General features: G+C 40.1%; 1 protein-coding gene across 1 annotated transcript in view; it reads right to left on the bottom strand.

The window, feature by feature from the left end:
- LOC139692568 (ankyrin repeat domain-containing protein 11) overlaps window positions 1-26139 on the bottom strand; it is a 59515-nt gene that overhangs the window by 23243 nt on the left and 10133 nt on the right. The window lies entirely within an intron of this gene.

Below are 26139 nucleotides of genomic sequence, written 5' to 3'. Positions count from 1 at the left end.
GAAACTTTGGGGATGGGAGCCTAACCTCTCCCAGCACGTGGAGACACCCTGGTTTCCCCACCTCCTATATTTAATACACACGAGCTTCACTTGAAAATAGCGCATCGAAACTAGTCATGAATAAATCTTTATTAAGCGGAAAATCGTAATAGTCTTCGTCTCAGTTATTATGAAACAGTGCCACCACATCACACCTGAATCTTTAATTTATGTAGCAGCTGAGATGAATTTTATGCCGAGATTGCAATGCGTAACTTCATTATACATAATATTCGTATTCTATAATTGGTTATCTGAGACGTGACTTCAAGGAATCAATTCATTTTATAATGAATAACTATAACTTTGCAATTCAAAAGTATTTTTTTAAATACTGTGGAATCACAAAATTATTAATTATAAAATTTCCATCATGTTTCAAAGCACTTTAAACGTTTTGTGATAGTAAAGAAACATAGGACTGATTTTAAGTTAAATTGTCTAATCTATCGTTTTGGAAATATATTTATCTTTGTTTAATATGTTTGACATGTATTAAAAATGAATTTTCTTAACTGAATTGACTAGGAACAAATGAGACTAGAATAATACAGGTTGCGTTCCATAAGTAATGCAATTGAGTTTCCCGCGCCGCTCCTATTAATCGGAGTGGGATCAAACCTCTTGGAGTAGGTGGGGGAGGGACGCTTAGCTTTGCAGCGAAACCGGTCCCAGTGCTCTCCAAGCTATAAATGCGGCAGGACGCCAGTTTTGTAAAGATCTGCGCGCCGACCGTGTCACGAAAAAAATGGAATCTATGCTCGAACAACGTTACGCGCTTAAGTTTCGGGCTAAACTGAATAAATCTCTTGAGGAGACTAACAAAATGATTCATGAGGCTTACGATGACCCTGCTCTGTCCTACTTACAAGTTTCGAGGCGATTAAAGGCTTTAGAAGAAGGGCCGGGAAGAGGTTCACGACGAACAAGCCCAAAAAGGCAAGAACGAGCAAATCAGAAGTGTTAACAATGTTCATTGTCTTTTTCGGCAGTAAAAGAGTCGTCCATTAGGAGTTTGTTCCTCAATTATAGACAGTTAACGCTGCCTACTACGTGGATGTGCTGGCAAGACTCCAAAAAATGGTCATCAGGACGAGAAAAGACATCTCCGCCACCTGGCAACTCCACTACGACAACGCGCCCTGCCACAACGCGCTACGAGTCTGCGAGTTCCTGGACAAACATCGGGTGCCAACGCTACCCCGACCCCCCTTTAGTCCTAACGTCGCCCCAGCAGACTTCTTTTTTTCCCTTGAAGGCAGCCTGAAAGAAACCAGTTTTTCGTCCACAGGAGAGTCCCAGGGAACACATGAGCGATCTTACACTGACCAAGCAGGGAATAGTTCATCTGCTCCGTAGTATCAAAGCACACAAGGCACCTGGTCCGGAAGAAATACCTGCTAGAATATTAAAGGAATTAGCTGAAGACATTGCCCCGTTTTTGCATATTATTTTTCTAAAATCGATAGAAGGCTCAGTGCCTCGCGACTGGAAGCTAGCCCATATAACTCCCATCTATAAAGGCGGCGATAGGGATAAACCAACCAATTACCGACCCATTTCTTTAACATCGATCTCTTGTAAAATATTGGAACACATTATTGTCACTAACATTATGAGATTTTTTGACAGTAGGAAAATACTAATCAACAACCAGCACGGATTTAGAAAAAGCAGATCTTGCGAAACACAACTTAGTCTCTTCATTCACGATATACTTAGTTCGGGAGAAAACAACACACAAGCAGTATTCCTGGATTTCAAAAAAGCCTTCGACAAAGTCCCACACAATAAGCTGTTACATAAACTTAAATACTATGGGATCAACGAGAAAATAAATAATTGGATTAGAGACTTCTTGTCAAATCGCAAGCAAATAGTAGTCTTAGATGGGTTGTGTTCAACGGATAGAGATGTAACTTCGGGCGTCCCCCAGGGAAGTGTAATAGGGCCTCTTCTGTTCTTAATATACATTAATGACTTAGGCACACACGTTGGTAGCAATGTGAGGTTATTTGCTGACTACACGGTGGTATACAGGGAAATAAGGAGCCAACTAGATCGCGAGCTACTCTCTAGAGACTTAGATAATATCTCGGAATGGTGCAATAAATGGGGATTAACACAATATAGATAAAAGCGCAGTTTTGAAATTTTGGAGCAAAGGAAGCGAGGAACAGGATATAAACTACAAAATAGAGGGTTCATTACTGACTACGGCCGATCAAGTTAAATATTTGGGTGTTGTTCTAACACCACGCCTTTCATGGGGAGCACATATCAGGACAATATGCGGATCAGCTTTAAAGAAACTTGGCCTCATAAAACGGGTAGTGGGGAAATGTAATGAGAAAGTTAAAGAGAGGTGTTATTTTGCTCTAGTTAGACCTCATTTAGAATATGCCGCAAGTATTTGGGATCCTTGGGAGAAAATTTGGCAAAAAGAATTAGATAAAGTCCAGAGAAAATCCGCTAGATTCGTTAGAAATTGTTATGATAAGAACACAAGTGTGACAGGTCTCTTAGGGGAATTAGGCTGGGAACCACTTGAAGTGCGGAGAGAACAAGCGAGACTTAGGCTTTTAGAAAGGTTCAGAACAAACGAGTTTAACTATGACACTGAAGGAATTCTAATGGCCCCACACTACTTAGGTAGATCAGACCACAAAGATAAAATAAGGGAGATAGATTCCAGGACAGATAGGTAAAAAAAACTCATTCTTTCCCCGAACAATCAGAAATCATAATAGTAAGAAACCGAAGTCACTGTAGAAATATTAAAGACATTGAATTTACAAGTCGGAGCAACGTTAAACACTGCAAAGCTGTTATACTACCTTGATCAAAAATTTCCCGGAATTTATTCAGAAAATTAAAAATACAAGTTTATTCATCTAAATCTATATTGTCCCCTTCAAAGTAATCCCCATCGACTGCAACACACTTATGCCAGCGCTTGATCCAATCCTCGAAACATTTTTTATATTCGGTTTTCGGTATGTCCATCAGTGCTTCCTGCGATTTTTCCATTACTTCCTCTCGGCTGCTAAAACGCGTTCCCCGTAATGGTTTTTTAACTCGATTGAACAGAAAGAAGTCACAGGGAGCCAAATCAGGTGAATTCGGTGGCTGTTGGATGGTATTTGTTGCATTTTTCGTCAAAAAATTACGAATAATGATAGCACTGTGCGACGGTGCGTTATCATGGTGCAAAATCCACGAGTTTTCTGCCCACATTTCTGGTCTCTTTCGGCGAATTGCTTCACGCAAACGTCTCATAACGCCCAAATAATACTCTTTGTTTACTGTCTGGCCTTCTGGCAAAAATTCATGATGCACTACACCGTTGTAATCCATGAAAACCGTCAGCATTGCCTTCTTTTTTGACTGAAAACGACGTGGTTTTTTTGGTCTCGGCTCATTTGGTGAACGCCATTCACTTGCCTGATGTCTGGATTGCGTGTCGTACTCATAAACCCACGTCTCGTCTCCAGTAATGATCCTTTTGATGAATGTGGGATCGGATTCAGCCTCGCAAATCATGTCTTTTGCGACGTCAACACGGTCTCTTTTTTGCATGAAATTGAGGTCTTTTGGCATGCTACACGACGGAAACCCAAATCATTAACCACAATGTCTTGGGCGGATCCATAGGCAATGTTCAAGTCCTCCGCTATTTCTCTGATGGTTAATTTGCGGTTATTGACCAACATTTCTTTTACTTTATCAATTTTTTCACCGACTTTCGATGTCGATGGTCTGCCACTGCGTTCATCATCTTCGATTGACTCACGACCACTTCTGAACCGCTCGTGCCACTGGTAAACGACCGTTTTTTTTAGAGAATCGTTGCCGAAACACTTTTCCAACATTTCCAACGTCCGTGCGCCACTAAATCCGTTTTTTACACAAAATTTAATACAAGTTCGTTGTTGCAAATTTAAATCCATTTCTGAAATTGTAAAAAATCGCCAACACACACAGAGATAGATGTACTCTTGGCTACGTAACTTTTGCAAATGTCAAGTTATGACACTAAGATTTAAAGGGAATATCAACAACAGATGTACCAATTTAACAAAAAAAAACAACTCAAATCGGAACGATGGGAGCGCCACACGGTGGTTATTCCGGGAACTTTTTGATCAAGGTAGTATACTTTCAGGTGCATGTGTATGTAAGATGTAGTTTGAGTGTTTGCATGTGTGGGGTGCAAGTGTTCTTACATGAATGTATGCCATGTTTTCTTTGTGGATGTATGAATTTGTGGTTCTTGCATGCGGTTTTTTTTCTAAATTACGGGTGGTGTCCTAACACCCCCCACCACACGCCCTTGCGGCAGCTTGCGGGGTATTAAGTAGATGTATATGTAGAAGAGATTGCCTCTTTGCCTTGAAAAGGAATCATGAGCTTTGGTAAGTTTTTGTACATTAGCTATCATCTGAATAACAAGTGAATCTATAGTCTAACATTTATGCATGCATGATATGTATGGCGCCAGACACCCTTGTGAGTTATTATGTGGATGTAGATGTCTTACGCATCCTTTTCGCTCTTCGCCTGATCTACGCAGTCCTATTTACCAACACTTTCCGTTCCTAACTGAAATTTCCCTTCAGAGCCCAAGGAAATTATAGTTTAAATTCGAGAAAGCTATAAATATGTGCGACAAGCCAAACGAAACGCGATGAAGCGGCGCTCAACAAAGATCATTAAGTAGGTAATGTACTTAATACTAGGGACGTCCGCGGTTAGGCATTGGGCTACTGCGTTCAAATCTGGGTGACTCTAGACACTCAGCTTTTGTAAAACTATTTTTCCTGGAATAGATCTTCCTGAGAAACTGTAGGCGTTTTAGGGAATTTAAAACCAACTGCTCTCGATTTGTCCCCAATAGCCCTCAGAGTTTTACCCTCACTTATCAAACCAACCTCCGGATTGAATACTATAGTTTTGGCTTACGTCATCCTTTCCCTTATTTTCAAAACACCAAACTCACTATTTCGTGAAAAACAGAGATGCATCGCGTTTTTAAATGTGTATTTCATTTTCACGGCAGTAATTTCAACAAAGCGTCCCATGTTACATGAGATGAAGATTTGGCTGGGAACTCGAGCGCCGTGGACAATGATGGGAACTCCCCGGGAACAGATTTAGTTCACGCCCCACGGGAATTTAGCTGCATCACACTTAGAATTGCATATCATTATACTGCAAGAGCTGAATTTCACAATTTTTGACGGGGGATTTCTGGAGCCCACCACACCTCAATCTGCCCAAAGAAACACGTGAACTGATCTTTACATCCTTAACATATTCCTCAAAAACTGACACTTTTGCCATGTGATTCTCGTAAAATTAAATGATGGTTGCTCGAATTACCCGCAGCAACTTTATCACTTTACTGAATATTTAAAAGCATTGGATTTAGAGCTCACATATCCATCTTTAAGTACTCCTGGAAACGCCACCCTTCCTCACAACTAGATTTCAAACTCATGGTAATTGACATCAGAAACTATTTTGATCAAACTGTAGAAACGCCAAATTGATTAGAAAATTACACAAACTATTAGCCTCAACATAATGCTTGTGTAGTGTTTGTATATAGCAAATGGAATAACATTAGATCACATTTTTTCACAAAAGACTTCATGCACTCGGGATAGTGAACTGATTAGTACTAACGTTATGCAGTGAAAAACATAAGTGACTTTCTCAGACGAGATAATTTCACACCGTTTAAAAAATTAACTAAATACAATACGTCAAGACGAAATATTCATGTTCAAGTGGGGCTCTAAGCCAACCCCATCACCATATTGGCCAAGCGGATTTTCCTTCGAGCTAATGACATCGGCAAGAATATTTATTGCTTTCAACACACCTATCAATTATTTCACCGTGAGCATAGTCACTGTTTAAAAGAAAGGTTAAATATGCACAATCCACCATTAAGTCGCAACTAAAGAGCCTTTACTAAACGGCAATAATCCATTACAAATTTTTATTTTGGAATACTTTGAATCACACTAAGAAAAAAAAGATATATTTTTATAGGTATTTCGCTTGACTTGATTGCAAGATTATTGTCAATCTTAACTTTAACTTTTAAAAATTTAAACATGCCAAATGGTCACAGATACCAACGCTTTTACACAGTGTATTGTTTTTTTACACATTGTTTTATTTTACAAACTTGTTTTTTACTTGAAATGGTAAAAACTCTTGAATTCCATGTAAGAGTACAATCTTAAATGTATTTCTTCAAACGAAGGTATTGTGTGATGCTATTGTAACTATTTTCAATTGTATTCACTGGGAACTTCAGTTATGCACTACTTGCTTTTCTTCGCAGTGCATATATGATCATATAAAAGCTGTTACAGTAGTAAATATATCAATAAACCCGTTTATAATTATAACAAATCGGCTTCATTGGGGCGAGATCGAAACTTTGGCAGTCCCTTCTTCCATCTAACCTGTAGTCAAATACATTAGATGAAAATAGAATTAAATTTTAGGACCAAATAATATAAAAAATAACTAGATAAGGACGTTCGATTTACAACGAATGTGCATGAGTAACAAGAGATATGCAAAATTATAGGAACATTCTACGGAATAAGGTTTTTATCCGGAGAGCATCAGTGCCTGGAGTGGCGATAATTTTTTGAATTAACCGTTTAACGCAGCATCGCGACAATCGAAAAAACATTAAATGAACTAGCGTAAAAATGTCTAAAACTAACATATGGGTCCTCCATGAGTCTCGTCACTTTAAAAGCCCGCCTTGGCTTCAATCGATATGCAAACGGCGTGACGCGAGCGAGGAAATTTCACCAACACCAACATTCCTTCAGAGCACGCAAAAGATACCAGTGGTTTAAACAAAAGTGCAACGGACACCAGGGGAATGGACTCGGGGGAGAGGGAGGAAAGGGGGGAGAAGGAATGGGATTTTCAAAGCATTGGCCCAGGGACACGTGCGACCACCGAGAGGGGCGGGGGCCGCGCTCGCTGGAAGGGATGGGAGGAAACCCCCTGATTCTGTGCGAGCTTGAGGAAAGTCGGGGGGAGGAATGAGATGAGGAGGGGGGAGAAGGAGGGGTTAGGGAGTAAGGGGGAGGAGTAAGGGGCTAGGGAGGAGGAGGTTGGAGGATGGAGGAGGGTGGGGATGAAGGGAGGAGGGTTGGGATGGATGGAGGAGGGTGAGGAGAAGAGGGAGGGAAGAGGGAAGGCGGGGGGAGGGTTGAAAGGGAGGGGAGGAAAGAGGCGGAGGCCGAGAAATCAATACGAGAGAACCCCTCGCGGGCGAGCCAGGCTCGGCACGGTGAGATGGATCGGTGGGGGAAGGGGGAGGGGAATGTCGGGCCGCCAGCGGCTCGGGGAGGAAAGGGGGCGTGCAGGGTGGGGCGCATCCCTCCCCCTTTTAAAGACGAACTTGCAAGATTAATTCGGAAGCCCCGCTCTCGGAGACCGTCATCTCCAGGGACGGAGGGGCGGTATTAGTACTGCCCACGTACGTCATTTTGACGGGCGAGCGGGGGAGGGCCTTTCACGAACGACCCCGGCCGCCCCTTCCGCATTCGCGTGTGGAGACGCAGGGCCGTGCCGTGCTCGGAATCAGGAGAAGAGCGATATTTCCGGGGTCGTGAAGGAAATTTCATTCCACCCGGTATTTCGCTCCCGGTCGCTCGTGCTTGCTTATTGAACCAATATTATGAAAACGCTTTCCTGTTATCCATGTGGCACTATTTCAATGCAATAAGACTTTCGACCAGTGCATGTGTGCTCAATGCACAATCTGAGGGCAGCGTTCCAATGATATGCAAGTACCATGTTATTAATTTCTAGAGCCAATTTCATCCCAATAAGAATTCTAAATATCACTTCCATAAGACAAAACGATAATAAGTCTTCTTATCATATTTGGTGATCAACTCAATTTTAAACAAAATATACTTTTAACAGAATAACACAACTTTTTGTCAGAGAGCAGTACCACTTTGCATGGAAGTGCACCGTCAAGGTCATTTTAAATTCAGGCGCCAGACCTGCACTGCCGTGGGGCAATTCTTAGTTGTATTAGTACTAGCAGTTTAATCTTAGGGTGCCTCGACGACCGAGGCCATTTGCACTTTACTTGGCCGATATAAAGAAAAAGAGAGGAGATGAGGTGTAGAATATGCAAGAGGAAACTCTTCGTTATTACATTATTACCGATATATGCCAAGAAAATGGAACAAAATTATTACTATGGTACGGTATAAATTCCTCAGGAATTCTAGTAAACAATGTATTCATGAACATTTCCCCAAATAGCTGCGAGAACTCTGGGATGGTACGTAATTGCTGATACTCATTAGATCACACCGAACTTATTTAATTTTGTCAATCTCTTTCACTGCCACAAAATAAGTATATACATACTAAACATAAATTACGATAATCACTTAAACATAATATAGTATCTAAACCCTCAGTATGATTTTAATAGTTCCAGGTCACAATGGCGCATCATTTTTAGCTTGACTGATACCTTTAACATCGAGTTGTTTTTGCGAGTTAAAGTTCTGTGCATTCTCAAGGTGTCTAATATCCAGCCATCAAAAAATTCCCTGATTTCTCCAGGTTTTACAGGTTATATTGTCAGAGCGTTTCAAATCCCAAAACATGTGTATCATTGGCGCGCATGGGTCCTGTGTTAATAATAAATTAAATAAATTATTGATCGCAAGCGTAACAAATGAAAATAAACGATTGATAGTATCACTGTGATATCGGCCACTTAGCATAATATTCTCATGTATGCTGTCAGCATACGTGAATATAAGAAGAATGCTATTGACACCATCTCGATCAGATATACTCTTGCACCCAAGTTTTCAACAGCCCTCTAAGCGAAACTAGAATTTTCTAGAAAAAGAAACAAATTACCTGAAAAAAATAGCGACGCAGAGTTTCACCAAAGTGGCACTTCTGTATAAGACAAACAGCAACAATAGTGGCGAGGATAGAATCATTTAAGTCACACTTTAAATATAATCATTCGCATCGATCAAAAGGAAACCTGGAAATCACTTTTTGGCAACTAGATGACCAAGGAACAAAATGAAATGTTTCCTCAAAGTAACCGAATTCATAAGAATAGAACACAGAAATAAATAAAAACATTCACAAAGAAAAATTTGTATGCCCTAATTTCCTCAGACTCTCAGTCATGAGTCTCAATTTGTCTCAACTAAATGCAGGGACTTTCATTGACATTCAAGTAGGGCAAGTGGTCCGAAGAAGACCAGAAATACTAAGGCGTATATTAATAGTCTTGAGGGATGGAGAGAGAAAGTCGGTTACAGTTGATTCGGTAAATTGCATTCGCGAGAAACTGACGAGTCGTTTATAAGTTGCTTTCCCTTGTTGTCACCGTTGGACGAGATATGGATATATGGAGACGTTTACAAACCGTTAGGGTCGTATTCCCACGTATCCCATTCGTTAAATATTATAATGTGTTTACTGGCAGTAATTTCGCACAAAATATTTACAGAATAAATGCACATAAAACTAGTTGTATTGGAGTTAAAGATAACGCTCCTAATTACGACGTCTGTCTAAGTCTGCCTGACTGATTTAAAAGCATTAGTTCTTACATGGTGCGCAAGACGAAATTAGTTTTCTATGATAAGCGTTTTCATTCGAAGAATAGATTCCTTTCCTATGAGTTAGTGAGCGTCAGTTGGCCAGTCGGTGCGCACGAAATTTCTACACTTGCACTTGCGAATGCTGTGAAATATTTTGATCGAGCGTGAAATTATTGCTTTCGGACCTATCACAATGAATAGGAATGGGGCAACTAACAAAGTTCATCGCAAATGTAAAATTGAGTAAAACATCTCATACAAATTACAATATTTATGCATGAGTAACAATTCTCCAAATTGATTAGATGCCCAATCACGAAGTAAAACTTCAACCTAAGGCATGCCCTAAGGTACTCAATTGAATCGACCAACTCAATTGAGCTAACCCATCAAAGTTTTATAAAAATCTCGGCATGTACACTAACGAAATTATCACTAGCGTGAAACACGCCACAGGCTATCCACACAAGTTTTATACTTGCTCAGAAAATTAACTGCTTTAACCCTTTCTGTAATTTGTCCTATTTTGTAAAATGTTCATGTTCAAGTTAAAATGCATCTTGAAGCGCAACTTCAATTAAAACTTTTTAAATTTTGGGAACAATTTGGGATGGATTATTGATTAAATATATTAAATATGTATTCCGCGGAATAATCTACATTCCGTGCCAACTGGAAGAGATATTAAACACTATGGAGGAATACTATAAAAATAAGGTCGATACACGTACATATATTATTACGTGTGTGTATTAATAATAATATCCAAGTGCAATATATATATATATATATATATATATATATATATATATATATATATATATATATATATATATATATTCTTCCTCCCTTCATCCCGTCCAACATCCCTATCCTGTTCCTTCCCTTTCCTCTTTTGCCCAACATTCTACCCTCTATCACAGTCTTCAACATCCCACTGCCGGTCAACACCCCCTTCATCCACTTTTCCTGCCTCCATAGGATTGCTCCCAACAAACCCCTCTCTTCGCCCACCATACCAAGTACTTCCTCATTTGTTTTCTTCTCTGTCCATTTCACCTTCTCCATTCTTCTCCACACCCACATTTCAAAAGCCTCCAATCTAGGTCTATCCTCCTGCTCCAATGACCACGTTTCCGCACCGTACATAGCTACGCTCCATATCAAAGTTTTTACGAGTCTTTTCTTAACATCCTTACTCAAAGTCCCTGTCATCAACTCTGTCCTCCTTGTGAAAGCCTCTTTGCCTAGCGCAATTCTTCTCCTTACGTTCCTACTACTTTGACCATGTTGGTCCAAAACACTACCGAGATACGTAAACTGTTCTACCTGCTCTAGTTTTTACCCTCCTATTTTAATGTTAAGCCTAGCCTTTTTCTTTCTTGAAAATCGCATAACCTTTGTTTTATTAATATTGATTCTCATCCCATACCTGTCGCACTGAATTTCCAATTCACTAAGCAATGCTTGGTGGCTGACTGACAAACTAAAGCTTGGTCATGAGCAAACCTAACTGATTTTACGAATTCCCCGCCCACTTTCATTCCTACCTCCAGTTCTTCCCATGCCTCTTGAATCATTTCCTCTGCATACAGGTTAAACAGCAACGGCGATAATGGGCAACCCTGCCTTACACCTCTTCCTAACACTGCCTATCCGGACTATCCGTTTCCCACCCGCACCTGAGCAGTCTGAGACATGTACAGGTTGTGGATTAGCCTCCTGTGCCTCCAATCTATTCCTATTTTCTGCAATATACTCATTAGTTTTTCCCAGTTCACTCTATCGAATGCTTTTTCAAAATCTACGAAACAGGCAAATACCTCCTAGTTGTGTTCTATATTCCTCTCGATTAATAATGTCATTACTGCAATGGCAACATGCGTACCTCTCCCCTTCCTAAACCCAAACTGATCTTACCCAAAGTAATCATTTGCCCTACTCTCTATCCTTTTGTTTATGATCCTGAGAACAACTTTAGCTGCGTGGGATATCAAATTTATCGTCCTGTAGTCCTCACATGACGTGGCCTTTACCTTTTTCGGAATAGGAACTAAAACTGATCTCACTAAGTCTTCCGGCCAGATTCCCTCCTCATAAATACTACGGATCAGCCAATATAGCGTCTTCCTCCCACGTTTTCCTAAACATTTCAAGAGTTCCGCGGGAATGTTATCCACCCCCATGGCCTTGTTTAGTTTCATCTCCCTTAATGCCCTTTCTATCTCATTGTCTAGTATGCCTGGACCTAAGCTGTCTTCCTCTACGTCATTTTCTTTTTCAATGTCTAACTTTGTTGGTCTAAGCTCCTTACTCTACAGTTCTTCTATATACTCCTTCCATCTCTCTTGGATCTTTACTGCGTCAACTATTACCTTACCCGCCTTATCTCTAACTGTTAGCATAGCTCTTCCTTTCTTACTTCCCGATAACGATTTAACTTTGCTGTACAGCGCACCGACTTCACCCTTTAGCTGCAGACTTTCCATATCCTCGCACTGCGTCTTCCACCATGCTTCATTTGCTTTATTTGTTGCCCGCCTCTATTTATTGTTCAATTCTTTGTATTTCATTTTGCCTAATTCTGTATTTATATTCTTCCATTTTCGCCGCTCATCCATCTTTGTAATCATCTCATCCGTGATCCATGGTTTCCTAGTCCTTCTAGCGTTAACGGTTCCAATAGTGTCTTTTGCGGCTTTAGACAACCCTTTTTTGATCATTTCCCATTTTTCTTCGATAGTTATAAGCCCTTTACCATCCTCCATGATTTTCTCTACCGCCTGTTTGTATTCCTTCCTTTTCAACCCATTTAATGCTTCTACATTCCATTTTCTGACTCGCCGCCCCTGCCTTATCTTTTTGAAACGTACGCTATATTTCATAACAACTAAATTGTGGTCTGAGTCCGGATCCGCTCCCGGGAAGCTGTGGGAATTTATCACACTGTTCCTAAACCTGTGTGTAACCAGGATATAATCTAGCTGATATCTTCCTGAGTCACCTGGCATTTTCCATGTATACCTGCGTCTTTTGTGGTGTCTAAACCAAGTGTTGGTGATGCCTAACCCCTGTCTCCTGCAGAACTCAACTGCTTTCTCCCCGCGGTCATTCCTCGTGCCTAAACCGTAGTCCCCCACCTCATCACCATCTCTTCCTTCGCCTACCGTCGCATTCCAATCCCCCATCACTATCAAATGCTTCCCTGCAGGAACACACGCGATCATGTCCTCTAACTGATCGTATATCCTATCGACCTCTTCTTCCTTATGGTTGCTCGGTGGCATGTATACCTGAATAATAACTAAGTTCGTCGGTTCTGCTTTTATCTCCACTAGTAGTATTCTATCCGTTACCTGCTCTATGTTGACTACGCTTCTTCCTACCTCTTCATTTAATACTATGGCAACCCCTCGTTGGCTCTCGTCCCCACCGCTGTATACTATTCTATACTTATCACTCCAGTAATCCCCGCTATCTTTCCATCTCACCTCGCATAGACCTAAAATATCTATATTTCCCCTTCCCATCTCTCGCTTAACATTCTCCAATTTCCCTGTCCTCATCATTGTCCTAACATTCCACGTTCCTATTCTAACTAATTTGGTATTCTTCTCCTGCGTCTTCTGTCCTGCTGCTGCTGGTTTTCCCTTGCAAGGGTTTCGTGGGATGACGACCGCGGAAACCTTGCCTCCCCCGCTGCCGGGCACGACACACGGCCGATTGGGCCGAGCCCCGTGGTTGCCAGGACTCAAAATATCTCTATTGTCCATCATATTTTTCTTGGGAATGATAATTGAGGTGGTTTCCCGTTGCCTTCCTCAATAGTGTTTTTAACGTGACACCATCACTTACTGGCCGCCCCACTGGGGTCAGACGCCATTGCAGCCGCCTCACTGAGGAACAGACGCTGCGTGGACTACCTTTCGTCTGGCTCCTAACCTTCGACCTATCTGGCATGGGTGACCCTACCAGGAGCAATTTTTATTACTCCCGCCAGCACAGCTCTAGGGGTCATCGGAACGCACAAGTCCTTCCACCACGTCAAGGTTGTAGTCCGGGGAGGGAAAAAAATAAATATATATATATATACACACACACACACACACACATATATATATATATATATATATATATATATATATACATATATACATATATATATATATATATATATATATATATATATATATACATATATATATATATATATATATATATACATATATATATATTTATACCTCCCATGGACTACAACCTTGAGGTGGTAGAGTTGCTTTGCGTTCCAATGACGCCTAGAACTGTGCTGGCAGGAATAATGATAATTGCTTCTGGTAGGGCCACCCATGCCAGATAGTACGAAGGTTAGGAGCCGGACGAAAGGTAGTCCACGCGATGTCTGTTCCTCAGTAAAGCGGCTGCAAAGGCGTGTGATTCCAGTGGGGCAGCCATTGAGTGACGGTGCCACGTAAAGAACACTATCGAGGAAGGCAACGCGAAATACCTTCATTACCATTACCAAAAATATAATGATGGACAGTATAGAAAATACAAGGTGTGATCAAAAAAAAGACCGGACTGATTTTATTCTGTACAAACCGTTCAACGGATCAAAACGAAACACAGTGCGCCTTCTAGCGACACACCTGACGACTTACAGGCGAGGTTTTGCGTTTGTTTACGTCGAGTCGTTACGCAGCAGCAGCGGTACGTGTCTTAAACTGATCGTCGCCGCGTGCAACGGAAGCAATGAAGGAGCTAGAGGAACAGCAAATGTGCGTAAAAGTTTGTTTCAAACTTGACGAAAATGCTACGGAGACATTTGGAATGATTCAGCAAGTCTTTGCCAATGAAGCTATGGGTCGATCCCAGTGTTTTGAGTGGTAAAGTCGTTTAAAATCGGGCAGAACCTCGACAGATGAAGATTCGCGAACGGGGTGACCTTCCACTTCGACAGATCCCAAACATGTGAAATTGGTGAACGATTTGGTGCGGGCAAATTACCGTTTAGCCGAGGAACTGAATATTAGTTTTGGATCATATCAACAAATTGTGAAGACATTTTGGGCATGACACGCGTCGAATCAAAATATGTCTCGCGGGTGGTGACTGATGGACACAGACAAAAACGTGTGGACATTTGTCAGGAACACCTGGATCGAGCCAATGCCGTCCCAGAGTTTCTTTAGACCATCGTAACCGTGACGAAACCTGGGTTTACGGTCATGACGTTGAGACTTAGGCCCAGTATTCTCAGTGGAAAGGTCGTCATTCTCCGCGACCGAAGAAAGCTCGCATGGCCCGGTCCAATGTGAAGATCATGCTGGTGTGTTTCTTCGATTGGCAAGGGCTGATTCTTTAGGAATACGTCCCTCAACAAAGCCGTCAACAACGATTTCTACTTAAAGGTTATGAAGAGGCTGAGGGTCGCATTGAGCCGAAAGAAGCCGGATATTCGGAGAAACAATGCAGAGCGTTTCCACCGCGATAACGCGCCGGCTCACACGGCCCTGATCGCGAGTTTTTTGCCAGAACCGGAACTTCCGTGATCCCGCATCCACCCTACTCTCCAGACGTGGCTCCGTCAATTTTTGTTTCCTAAGGTAAAATCAACCTTGAAAGGGCGCCGATTCGACTCTATTGCGGACATTAAAACTAATTGTAAGGCGGACCTGAAGAGGAACCCTACGGCGGCTAATCAGGCACGGTTCGAGAGCTGAAAGAAACATTAGCAAAGGTGTGTCGTCAGCCAAGGCAGGTACTTAGAGGGCGACAAGTTTGAATAAGCTGTATCCGTCGAAATAAACAAGTTATAAAATCAGCCCTGTCTTTTTTTGATCACAAATTGTACGAGTTGCAGGCAACTACGGGACTGGGCCCAATCGGCCACGTGTCGTGCCCGGCAGTGGAAGAGGATGGTAGGACAGCAGATGCAGAAGAAGAAGATCAAATCAGTTAAAATAGGGACTTGGAATGTTAGGAAAATATTGAAGAGAGGAGTATTTGAGAAAATTAAGCGAGAGATGGAAAGTGGAAATGTAGATATTTTAGTTTTGTGAGAGGTGAGATGGAAGGATAGCGGGGATTACTGGAGTGATAGTTATAGAATAACATATAGCAGCGGGGAAGAGAGCCAACGAGGGGTTGCCTAAATATTGAATAAAGAGGTAGGAAGAAGCGTAGTCAACACAGAACAAGCAACGGATAGAATAATACTAGTAGAGATAAAGACAAAACCGACGAACTTGGTCATTGTTCAAGTATACATGCCACTGAGCAATCATACGGAGGAAGGAGTCGATAGGATATACGATAATTTAGGACATAATCGCGTGTGTTCCTGCACGGAAAATTAATTGGTGATGGGGTATTGAAATGCGACGGTAGGCGAAAGAAGATGTGGTGATGAGGTGGGGAACTAAGGTTTAGGAGCAAGGAATGACTGCGGGGAGAAATCAATTTACTTCAGCAGATGATAAGGGCTAGTCATCATCAACACTTGGTTTAGACGCCACTAAAGGCGTAGATAAACACGGAAAATGCCAAGTGACTCAGAGGGGTATCAGTTAGATTATATTCGGGTTTGGCACAGATTTCGGAAAAGTGTGATCAATTCGCACAGCTTACCGGGAGCGGATGGGGACAATGACCACTATTTGGTTGTAATGAAGTGTAGCATCCGTTTCAAAACGATAAGTCAGGGGAAGGAGGATAGGAAATGGAATGTGGAAAAATTAGCTGGATTAACAAGGAAGGAGTATCAGCAGGCTTTAGAGATAATCATGGATTAGGGTAAAGAGCTTAATACTATCAAGGAAAAATGGAAATGTATCAGGAAAGGGATATCGAAAGCCGCACATGAAACTATAGGAACTTTAATGAGAAAATCAGAGCTAGGCAGAGAGAAGTACAAAAAGTTAAATAATAAATTGAGACGGGCAACAAATAAAGCAAAAAGAGCATGGCGGAAGACGCAGTGCGAGGATATGGAAAGTTTGCAGAAGGGTGAAATTGGTGCGCTATACAGCAACATTAAATCACTATCGGGAAGAAGGGAAGATCTGAGCTAACAGAGATAAGTCGTGTAAGATAATAGTGGACAGAGAAAAGATCCAAAAGTGATGGAAGGACCATACAGAAGAACTGTAAGGAAAAGAACTTGGGCCAACAAGCTTAGACAGATAAAGAGAACTTGGCGTAGATAAAGATAGCTTAGGTCCTGGCATATTCGACAATAGGAAGGGATGGGAAGGGCATTAAAAGAGATAAATCAAATAAGGCCAAGGGGGTAAAAAACATTCATGTTGAACTACTACAAGGTTTAGGAAAATTCGGGAGGAAGTGAATATGGGGACGGATTCGTAGCAAGAGGAAGGAATCTGGCCGGAAGACTAAGAGATCAGTGTTAGTTCATATTCCAAAAAATATAAAGGCTACAACTTGTGGGGACTAAGTTACAGAACAATAAGTTTGATTACCCATACAGCTTAAGTGGTTCTCAGGGTTGTCAAAAAAGGATGGAGAGCAAGGCTAATGGTTACTTAAGGGATGATCAGTTAAGTTTTAGGAAGGGGAGAGGCACGCAAGATGCCATTGCAATTATGAGGTCACTATTCAAGAGAAATATAGAATACAATCAGGACGTATTCACCTGTTTCGTTGATTTCAAAAAAGCGTTTGACAGATTGAATTGTGAAAACTAATGAGTATATTGAAGAAAACAGGAATAGATTGGAGGGACAGGAGGCTAATCCGCAACCTGCACGTTTCCGACTGCTCAGGTACGAATAGGGAATGGGGAGTCCGGACGAACAGTGCTGGGAAGAGGTTTAAGGCAGGGTTGCCCATTATCACTGCTGCTGTCCAAACTTAACGTGGAGGAAATGATTAAAGAGGCATGGGAAGAACTGGAGATAGGAATGAAAGTCAGAACGGAATACGTAAAATCACTTAGGTTTGCTGCTGACCAAGCTTTAATTTGTCAGTCAGCCAACGGATTGCAAGCATTACTGAGTGAATGGGAAATTCAGTGCGACGGATATGGGATGAGAATCAATATTAATAAAACAAAGGTAATGCGATTTTCTAGAAAGAAAAAGGCTAGGCTAAAAATTAAAATAGGAGGGCAAAAACTGGAGCAGGTAGAACAGTTTACGTATCTCGGAAGTGTTTTGGACCAACACGGTCAAAGTAGTAAGGAGGTAAGGAGAAGAATTAATTGTGTTAGGCAAAGAGGCTTTCACAAGGTGGAGGGAGTTGATGACAGGGACGTTGAGTAAGGATGTTAAAAAAAGACTCGTAAAAACTTTTATATGGAGCGTAGCTATGTACGGTGCGGAAACGTGGTCATTGAAGCAGGAGGATAGACGTAGATTGGAGGCTTTTGAAATGTGGGTGTGGAGAAAAATGGAGAAGGTGAAATGGACAGAGAAGAAAAAAATGAGGAAGTACTTAGTATCATGGGTGAAGAGAGGGGTTTGCTGGGAGAAATCCTATGGAGGCAGGAAAAAAGAATGAAGGGCATATTGATCGGCAGTGGGATATTGAAGACTGTTATATAGGAGAGAATGTTAGGCAAATGAGGAAAGGGAAGGAACAGGATAGGGAGGTAGGACGGGTTGAAGGAAGTACTCAGAGATGAAGGGGGACCTGATATAGAGTAGGATGACGGATTTTGTCTTTTGTTAGGAGTAATAAAATGTTTGTTTGGTAGTTGTGTCCATCCAAAAACCTACCTTAACCGGTAGATTACCATTATTGAAATAGAAAGAAAGACTCGTACTTTTCCACAGATGAAGAGGGACTTATCTCTTCATCTCTCTATCTATTTGTTTTACACTTAATATCTCCAATTTTACTGCCATTTCTCTCCTACCGTAGTACGATAGGGGTAATAATACATTTTCAACTAAAGAGTTATCCTTTCAATTTATGGAAGAAATTTAATCTGTATTTTAACCTTAGCTCCGTGAGTATTTCCCTGTCTAGCTCATCTAATAATTTGGATACGTTATACAAATCTAGCTCCTCTACGCTGCACGCGTTCCAATTCGGTAATCAATCCAACTTCGTGAGGATCCCTTATAGCACTAGTAACATATTCTAAATGAGGCCTAACAAGCGAAAGATAAAATTTCTCTTTGTCCTTTTCATCACATTTACATTTATTCCTGATTCCGTTGATTCTTATTAAGGAACCCGTTACGTTGCAATACCATTGAATGTAGAGCAAATCACACCAAAATTAACCATAGATTGATGAAACGGAATGAGTATGCCCATTAAAATCATGAACTTGATTATCTTTTAAAATTGTCTCATTTTTACGGGGATACGTACACGATAAAATACTATATTAATTGGTGATTTTTAAATATACTTATTAAGTTATATCATATAATTGTGTTGAAAAGGATTTGATATGAATTATTAATACGTAAAAGTGAACGAAACTGAAAAATAACGCGTTACGTTCGTTTTCATTACCTTTGAAAACTGGAATTATTTTTGACTACTTCAGTAAACCAATTAATTTTATTTTAGTGTACGTAGAAAATGTAACTCTGCCATTAAAATTATAAAGTTACATGATCCCATATTACGTACGGCCTAAATTTTAGTGATTCCTCGTTCTTTCAGTACAATGAAAGGATAAACAAAACGCTTTGCAATACGTATTAGATTTCCACCCACTGCACGAGATTTGTAAGCTTATACATTATCATATCATGGGTATTAATCAGATTTCAGTCAGCTTTCAAGGTGAACGGACGTATTATGCTTGCGCTTGCCCGCGATGACGAGCAACTGCGCTAAATGTGGTGGGCGCAGGCGAAGTCAGATGCATGTTGAAGGCAGTCGCTACCATTTAATCTTTCACCTACAGTGTATCTCACTACAAGAGAAAGAATTAAATGCTCTGGAGCAGCTACAACAATACTGGAAATGCTACACCTGAATTTCTGTATCACATGCGAACCGAGGTAACGAAACCCCAGTCATTAAATAATCTGAAACTCAATCGTCTAATACTTCTCTTAGATGATCAAAGAACTTCGCGTGATGGAGTTTTCCTTGAAATGTGAGCTGAGCGAGATAAATAACACACTGAATACCTGGCAAGATGCAATTCCGGCACAGACTAAAGCTGTCGAAACTCTTAACGAGGCAATCGCCAATGTTTACGGCAAGATATACAACGTGTGTGATGAAGTAGAGGTGGCCTTAAAAAGAACACAATCAATGTATGATATCGTGTTAATAAAATAGAACAGTAATGGCTATACAAATGAGGTTGAGACCCATGGTGTTCTCTTTTAAGACGGTGAAATCAAATATACTGTCAATTGGGTGTTGCTCTGGGAATTCAGTCAACCACTGATAAGATTGATTACTCCCATAGTCTGTGGACTATGTCCTGTGACAAAAACGACAAGTTGGTCCCTGTTGGCCAAACGCTTCCTTAGACACGGAAATGTATCTGATTTAATAAAGGGCCGCCGGGTTAAGTGCGACCTGCACAGATTTGACCTTGGGGGGCATGACACGCTAAATATTCCCATCTATGCGAACGAACGCCTCACATTGCCCAACTGAGTGCTTTTCTCCAGGACCCTTGTTCTTAAAAGGAAAAGAATATGAAATATACATGGAATTCGAAATGCGAACATATGTGTCAGGAGAATTGATGGTGGGGACGGGGAGTCATCCTCAATACCTCTCATTTGGATCGATTTTCATTGAAAATATGCTTGTTTTCATTCCTGTACTACTTTAATGCTCAAATTAGTAATGTTTTATTTCTATTTACACTGTTGAATTTTATGCAATGTGCTGCCTTTGTAATCATAACTTTTTTGTCTCCGTTTCTTCAAAGGACTACCACCCTAATGCTTCCATGGCATTTTTCTATTATCCCTCTCATAGAATGACAACGTTATAGTGAATTATTCAAAAATAATTCACTATAACAGCAATTAATCTTTGGAACACCCTCCCCATAGAAAAGACACATGCATTTTAAATCGATTTCAATCTGCATATTTCCGTTAAAAACTAAACCGAGAATTCTATTTTTTTTATTATTTCACGAGAGCTTCATAATATATTCGCAAATGTACTTGGCTAGTTTCTTATGTTATAACTACCTGTAGTATTGTATATCTATTAGGTCCTCTATTAACATATTCGGAAAATGATCATTTCATTTCAGAAATTAACCACAATATATAATACATGTGTTTCGCTGCGACGAAAAGGGGCACTTAGTATTGTATATTAAGTTTTTGTTCTTAGCAGAATTAAGTTCTTGTAGATATGCCACAGAATATTAATGAATATTATTATAAATTAAATAAATTCCACGAAGGTTGCTTTAAATGATAAAAGAAAAAGTGAACAATGAATTCATAACTGGATGTTAATGACTGGCATGATATATCTGGCTTTTGTATGACATAATGGAAATTAAAATTTTCCCTCAATACTAAAAATATTTACACCACTGCCATCATGTGCTTCGGCATAGCGTCATCGAATTACGAAAATAGTTGCCTACTCGTCTTTCATCAATTTCTTCCATTCTGCCCAGCCGCTGCATACTTCTTTCGTCTCATCCACATAAGTAAATAAACTGTTCCAGATACGCTCTTTTATCCCTGAAACGCATTATATTCCTCATTTCAATTCTCTTCGCTCACATTTCCTCTCAACTGTCTGGTTTTTACTGCCAGAGCATTTAAAATGTATCTTTTTAGTTTTTAAGGTTTTACTTATTCTTCGGCATGCCCAAACCAAAGCAGGGCGGGGATCGGGATTGGTGAGCTGGCTATCGTTCTAGCTTCCCACCCAGAGGTCCCGGGTTCAAATCCCGACGGTGTTGAATATTTTCCAGAGGTATCTCGATCCCTACTTGAGGTACTTTTTGGAGTGAGTACGCCGTCCGTCGGATGGGACGTTAAGCTGCGGACCCCTTGCCCTACGTTATGAGTAGGCTAATGCAGACGCAAGGTTTCTCTACACCCTTCAACCTTTCCTGTCGATCCCCCATGTCGCAAATGACCTCAGCTGTCGGTCGCCTCCCCTTAATACTACCAATGAATGACGATGCTTTCATACTTTTTACTACCAGACATCCAACAATGGCAACAACCTTGTCCCACGATTTCAAGGAGTTTTGAAAATCGTTGGCAAAGAATAGATTCCAAAGGACCGGTTGAGATTGTATGCTTGCATCAATCTACCCGAAATATCGTATAAAAAGATCAGAGTCATTTTGCATACATAACATCGCCATGATCGATGACTAACAAAGAATGGTACGTTGACGCTGCAAAGAGCATCCAAGTTATGGCGATTTACGTTTTTTTGCAAGCTCACCACAGGGAATTTTCAAGCCAAAACCTATATCTCCCCTTCTGACATCGAAAAAAAATTTCTTGGGTTTTTCAATTTTTTGTTAGTTTCAATGTGATTCTATTTCTCTTCGGGATAAACTTTTTCAATGACGCGAGGATGATTCGGTTGCAATGACCGGATGAACCAGTCGATTAGAACAAGACATGAGGAAATTGGTGCTGACGAAAACCACAAAAATGGACACGAATTGGTAGAATTTGTTTAATAAGATGATTTAATTGCATTTAGATCTTTGGGTAGGTCATGTTTCTTCCCAGGTCTGTGGTAGTAGCGAACTATAGGTATGCAAATTTTATCAATGGAATTACCGGTTCAGCATTCGATTAATGTATTTGGTCAATACTGTAAGGCTTACCAATTCAGCACATCGTTATTGCATGTCAAATCCCCATATCGACGCTGCTACAATATCATTTATCTTACGCTTAATATTTGTAGCATCTTAAGCTTACTTTACATCGTAAAATATTTATTTAAAAAAACGGCAGACATTTATTGCCAGTATATAACCAATAATAGCGATGAATAACACACTTAACATGCATTAAAAAGTAGTTTAAAAAAAGTTATTTTCATGGCGTAAATAAAACCATAGTGTATACTTTACTCTTGACTGTAACGACTGCTAAGTGTTAATTAGGGAAACGAGGATCTGTACATTTTCAAAACCCTTTGCCCCTATTGCTACTGACCTCAAATGAGAAGGACAATGGCTTAGAGAAAGCTTACCACTTTACTCCCTATACTTTACTGTACGTGATATTGGATTAATTGGGAGGGCGAGATCTCAACCGCGGTAGCTAGTGTTATCGATTAACGCCGTTCGAAAAGTTGCTGCCTTACGATTGCTTACGGAAGCGAGTCGGGTGCCCGGTTGATTTAAAGCCGGTTTTCGAAGGCCCTCGCCCAACTCGATCGCGAAGGAAAAAAATTTTCTTTTTAAATCATTAATGTAAATAAAAAAAATAGAATATGATCGCTTTTCTTGTGTGATAACACATGTTATATCGGTGATAATAATATGATGATATCAATATTGATCTGAATGAAAGGCCGCCAATTTAATTTAATTAAATAAAAAATGTAAGAATTAATGTCGACCGACAGCGTGGACTTTGACTAAAATATTCGCATCTAATCATGGCCGATATTTTTCGCGCTAAAATGTTGCTCCATTTTCCAATTTAAATTATCTTTATAGTCAACTTCCAGGAGATTCCTGCATAATGCATTACCATGGATGTTAAAATAATTAACTAAGAGATGAAAAAGGGTATTAAAATATAAAAACTGACTAACCCTTGTTCGGAAGTAACGTACGACAACTGGAACAACTGATCTGTGACCGAGAGTAAATTTCGTGTTACATTTAAAGTAATTGGAACATCAATTACTTGAAATTAATTCTTCGTCCACTCAATCACACAAACAACCAGTATCTAATGCTCTGTTCATGTCATAAGGATCCATTAAATATAATTAATACTCAATCATTTTCAGTAGCGCTGGGCATAATAAATTTATTTCTGGGGTGCTAAGTATACTTGTACGGAAGCACTTGGCGTAATAGCGATTTATAATAAAAATTTTTAACTTGATTTTATTATATTTTATTAAAAACTTAAATTTACCAATAATTTATAAATTGGTTTACAAACAAAATCAAACAATGTCTAAATAAATCGATATTTTAAATAAAAAAACTTCATTGACTTCTTTGCACGATAAAACAGGATGGTATAAACGATTTTGCAAAGGTGTGTTTAGCTGATGTAGGTGGACAATGAAGGCACACGACAAGAAACAATGCAGTTCAACATTCGGAAAAAATGATTTGCCCAAGAAAATCATTGGAGCGCGAAGCATATAAAATATTATTGGCATGCAACATTTTACAAGCATTAACAAAATCTTTGTTGTTCATGATTTTTCGACGAGGAAAGGAGGGCGTCTCTTTAGTTCTTGGAAATGTGAAGCAATAATATGACCAACATCGCAGAAAGTATTTTCAATACACAAACCGAGGTAGTTTTCTGAACATGATACTGAACACATGAGGATTAGTCACTCCTACGTTGGGATACAAGCGCAGTCGAACATTAAAGGGGAACCGTTCAATCCATTCCGGGTATATTTTCACGTAGGCTGCGGTCAGGAGGGAATGCGACACGCATAATCTTCATTCGCCTCGGTACTAAACTCGCTTCGAGGATGAGATTAGTTTGTAGCTTAGGGCGAAGAACTGTTAGTCTTCTTTGACCTTAAATTTATTCATTCCATTTCACAGCCGTTCAAACTTTCCCTTCCGGAAGAATATTACGCGACTGACGTGGAACATCGCCGTATACATGTACATATATATTCATTTAAAACTTCTTTTAAGCATTCTGAGGGAACTTGGTAGTTCAGCGGGTGCATCACTGCGCCCTTGGGATTCCGGGTGGATCCTCTGGGCACCCTCAGCTTCGCTGGGTGATCTTTCGGGTTCCAGATTTTTCTGGGAGGCTGCAAGCGGACTTGGGAAAGTAACTAGCCCCGGTGAACTATTGCTTGAATTACATACGCCGTTTTTTAGCATTAGGTGAGCTCTAATTTCACCTATTTCATTTTTCATTGGGGCAACAATATTTGAATTAAGAAATAGTAAAAAATAGACGAAAGTTACATGGAATTTTCCATGGCCTAATGTACTTTCTCTTTTTTTAAATGAAAGTCCACAAAGTAATGTGCTTTGGGATATTATACTATGGCTCTCAACTTCGCATGTTGACTATGTACACTCACGTTGATATTACCAGTTACTAAACGGTAATCTTTGATTTAATTTTCATTGCACAAGCTGATGAATAAACCAATGAATTTAATAAAAATTATCAAAGCTGAAAAATCTTGCCATTTACAATATAAAAAAGAATATATGATCCTGAAGCTTCGACATTAAATATTTCTAAAACAAATATTCCGAATAAATGTCGAAGTATTATTTATTGGAACCCCCAAAGATTATGTAATGACCTAATTACAATACATTATTAGAAAAATACACCAGCTTAATTCTGGCACAATTACTGATAGTCATCACGAGTGTAAAAAACTCTTTCTACGAACAGGAGGAACAGCGCCTCCGATCAGATTTACTAAATATTTTCCCGGTCCGACGAATATTTTAAAAGGACTCGTAAACTGACTCGTAGTTAAAGAAACGGGTTTCAAGGAGCTCCGGTAGGCTGTTAAGCAAGCCCCTGGAGGTTGCTAGCTGAGAATTTCGAATTTTGGACTGAAAGTAGGGAAGTAGCCAGACGAAAGGTGTCTCTGAAAATCTGTATGAAAGGATTTATAGGTACTCATCATGATATTCATATTTACTCTTCAATAATGCACCATCACTTATATTTCGATGAGAATCCAACAGGCGGAATGTTCTGTGGAAATTTAAGAATTAATGTAATCAAGGAATGCAGATGCAAGAAGAAAAGAAAATTTCATCACTTTTCTGCCAAAATTGACGGGAGGGAAATTTTTATTACAACTTGTACAGCATTAAACCATATCAGTATGAAAACCAATTCAGGCAAGCCGACGGAAAAGAATGTATGTTGTCATCGCCTCGTCGCCGTTAACCCATGGAATCCCTATATTTGTATGAATATATGGCCCATACACATGCTATGCTAGTGAATATTCCTTACAATTAAAAAATATCATCACATTCGATGAGGGAAAAACACATTCAAATGCTTCATGGCCACGAGCCAGCTACAGGCGCCATTAGAGCTGGTAGAAGTCCGGAATAAGGCGATAAAATTAAACGTGAAACATTCAACCAAAATTAGAAACAATCACAAAATTCGATTTAAATCGTTTTTCAATGGCACGAGTCATAAGGCAAATGATATCGCCTCAGTAACTGAAGAATTTGGACATGCTTGGCAAAACTTAAACATCAGATTTGAAGCTTTCACAAGCATAAACAAATGGACAGTAAAAGTTGGCTTTTCTTCTATGGATATCCAGCATTTCAATGGCGTCACATCTTAGC

This window comes from Hetaerina americana, unplaced genomic scaffold (assembly GCF_022747635.1).
Source record: "Hetaerina americana unplaced genomic scaffold, ioHetAmer1.1.p SCAF_4, whole genome shotgun sequence".
Lineage (NCBI taxonomy): Eukaryota > Metazoa > Arthropoda > Insecta > Odonata > Calopterygidae > Hetaerina > Hetaerina americana.
The sequence above is the reverse complement of the archived record's forward strand: the minus strand, read 5'-3'. Positions and strand labels throughout refer to the sequence as shown.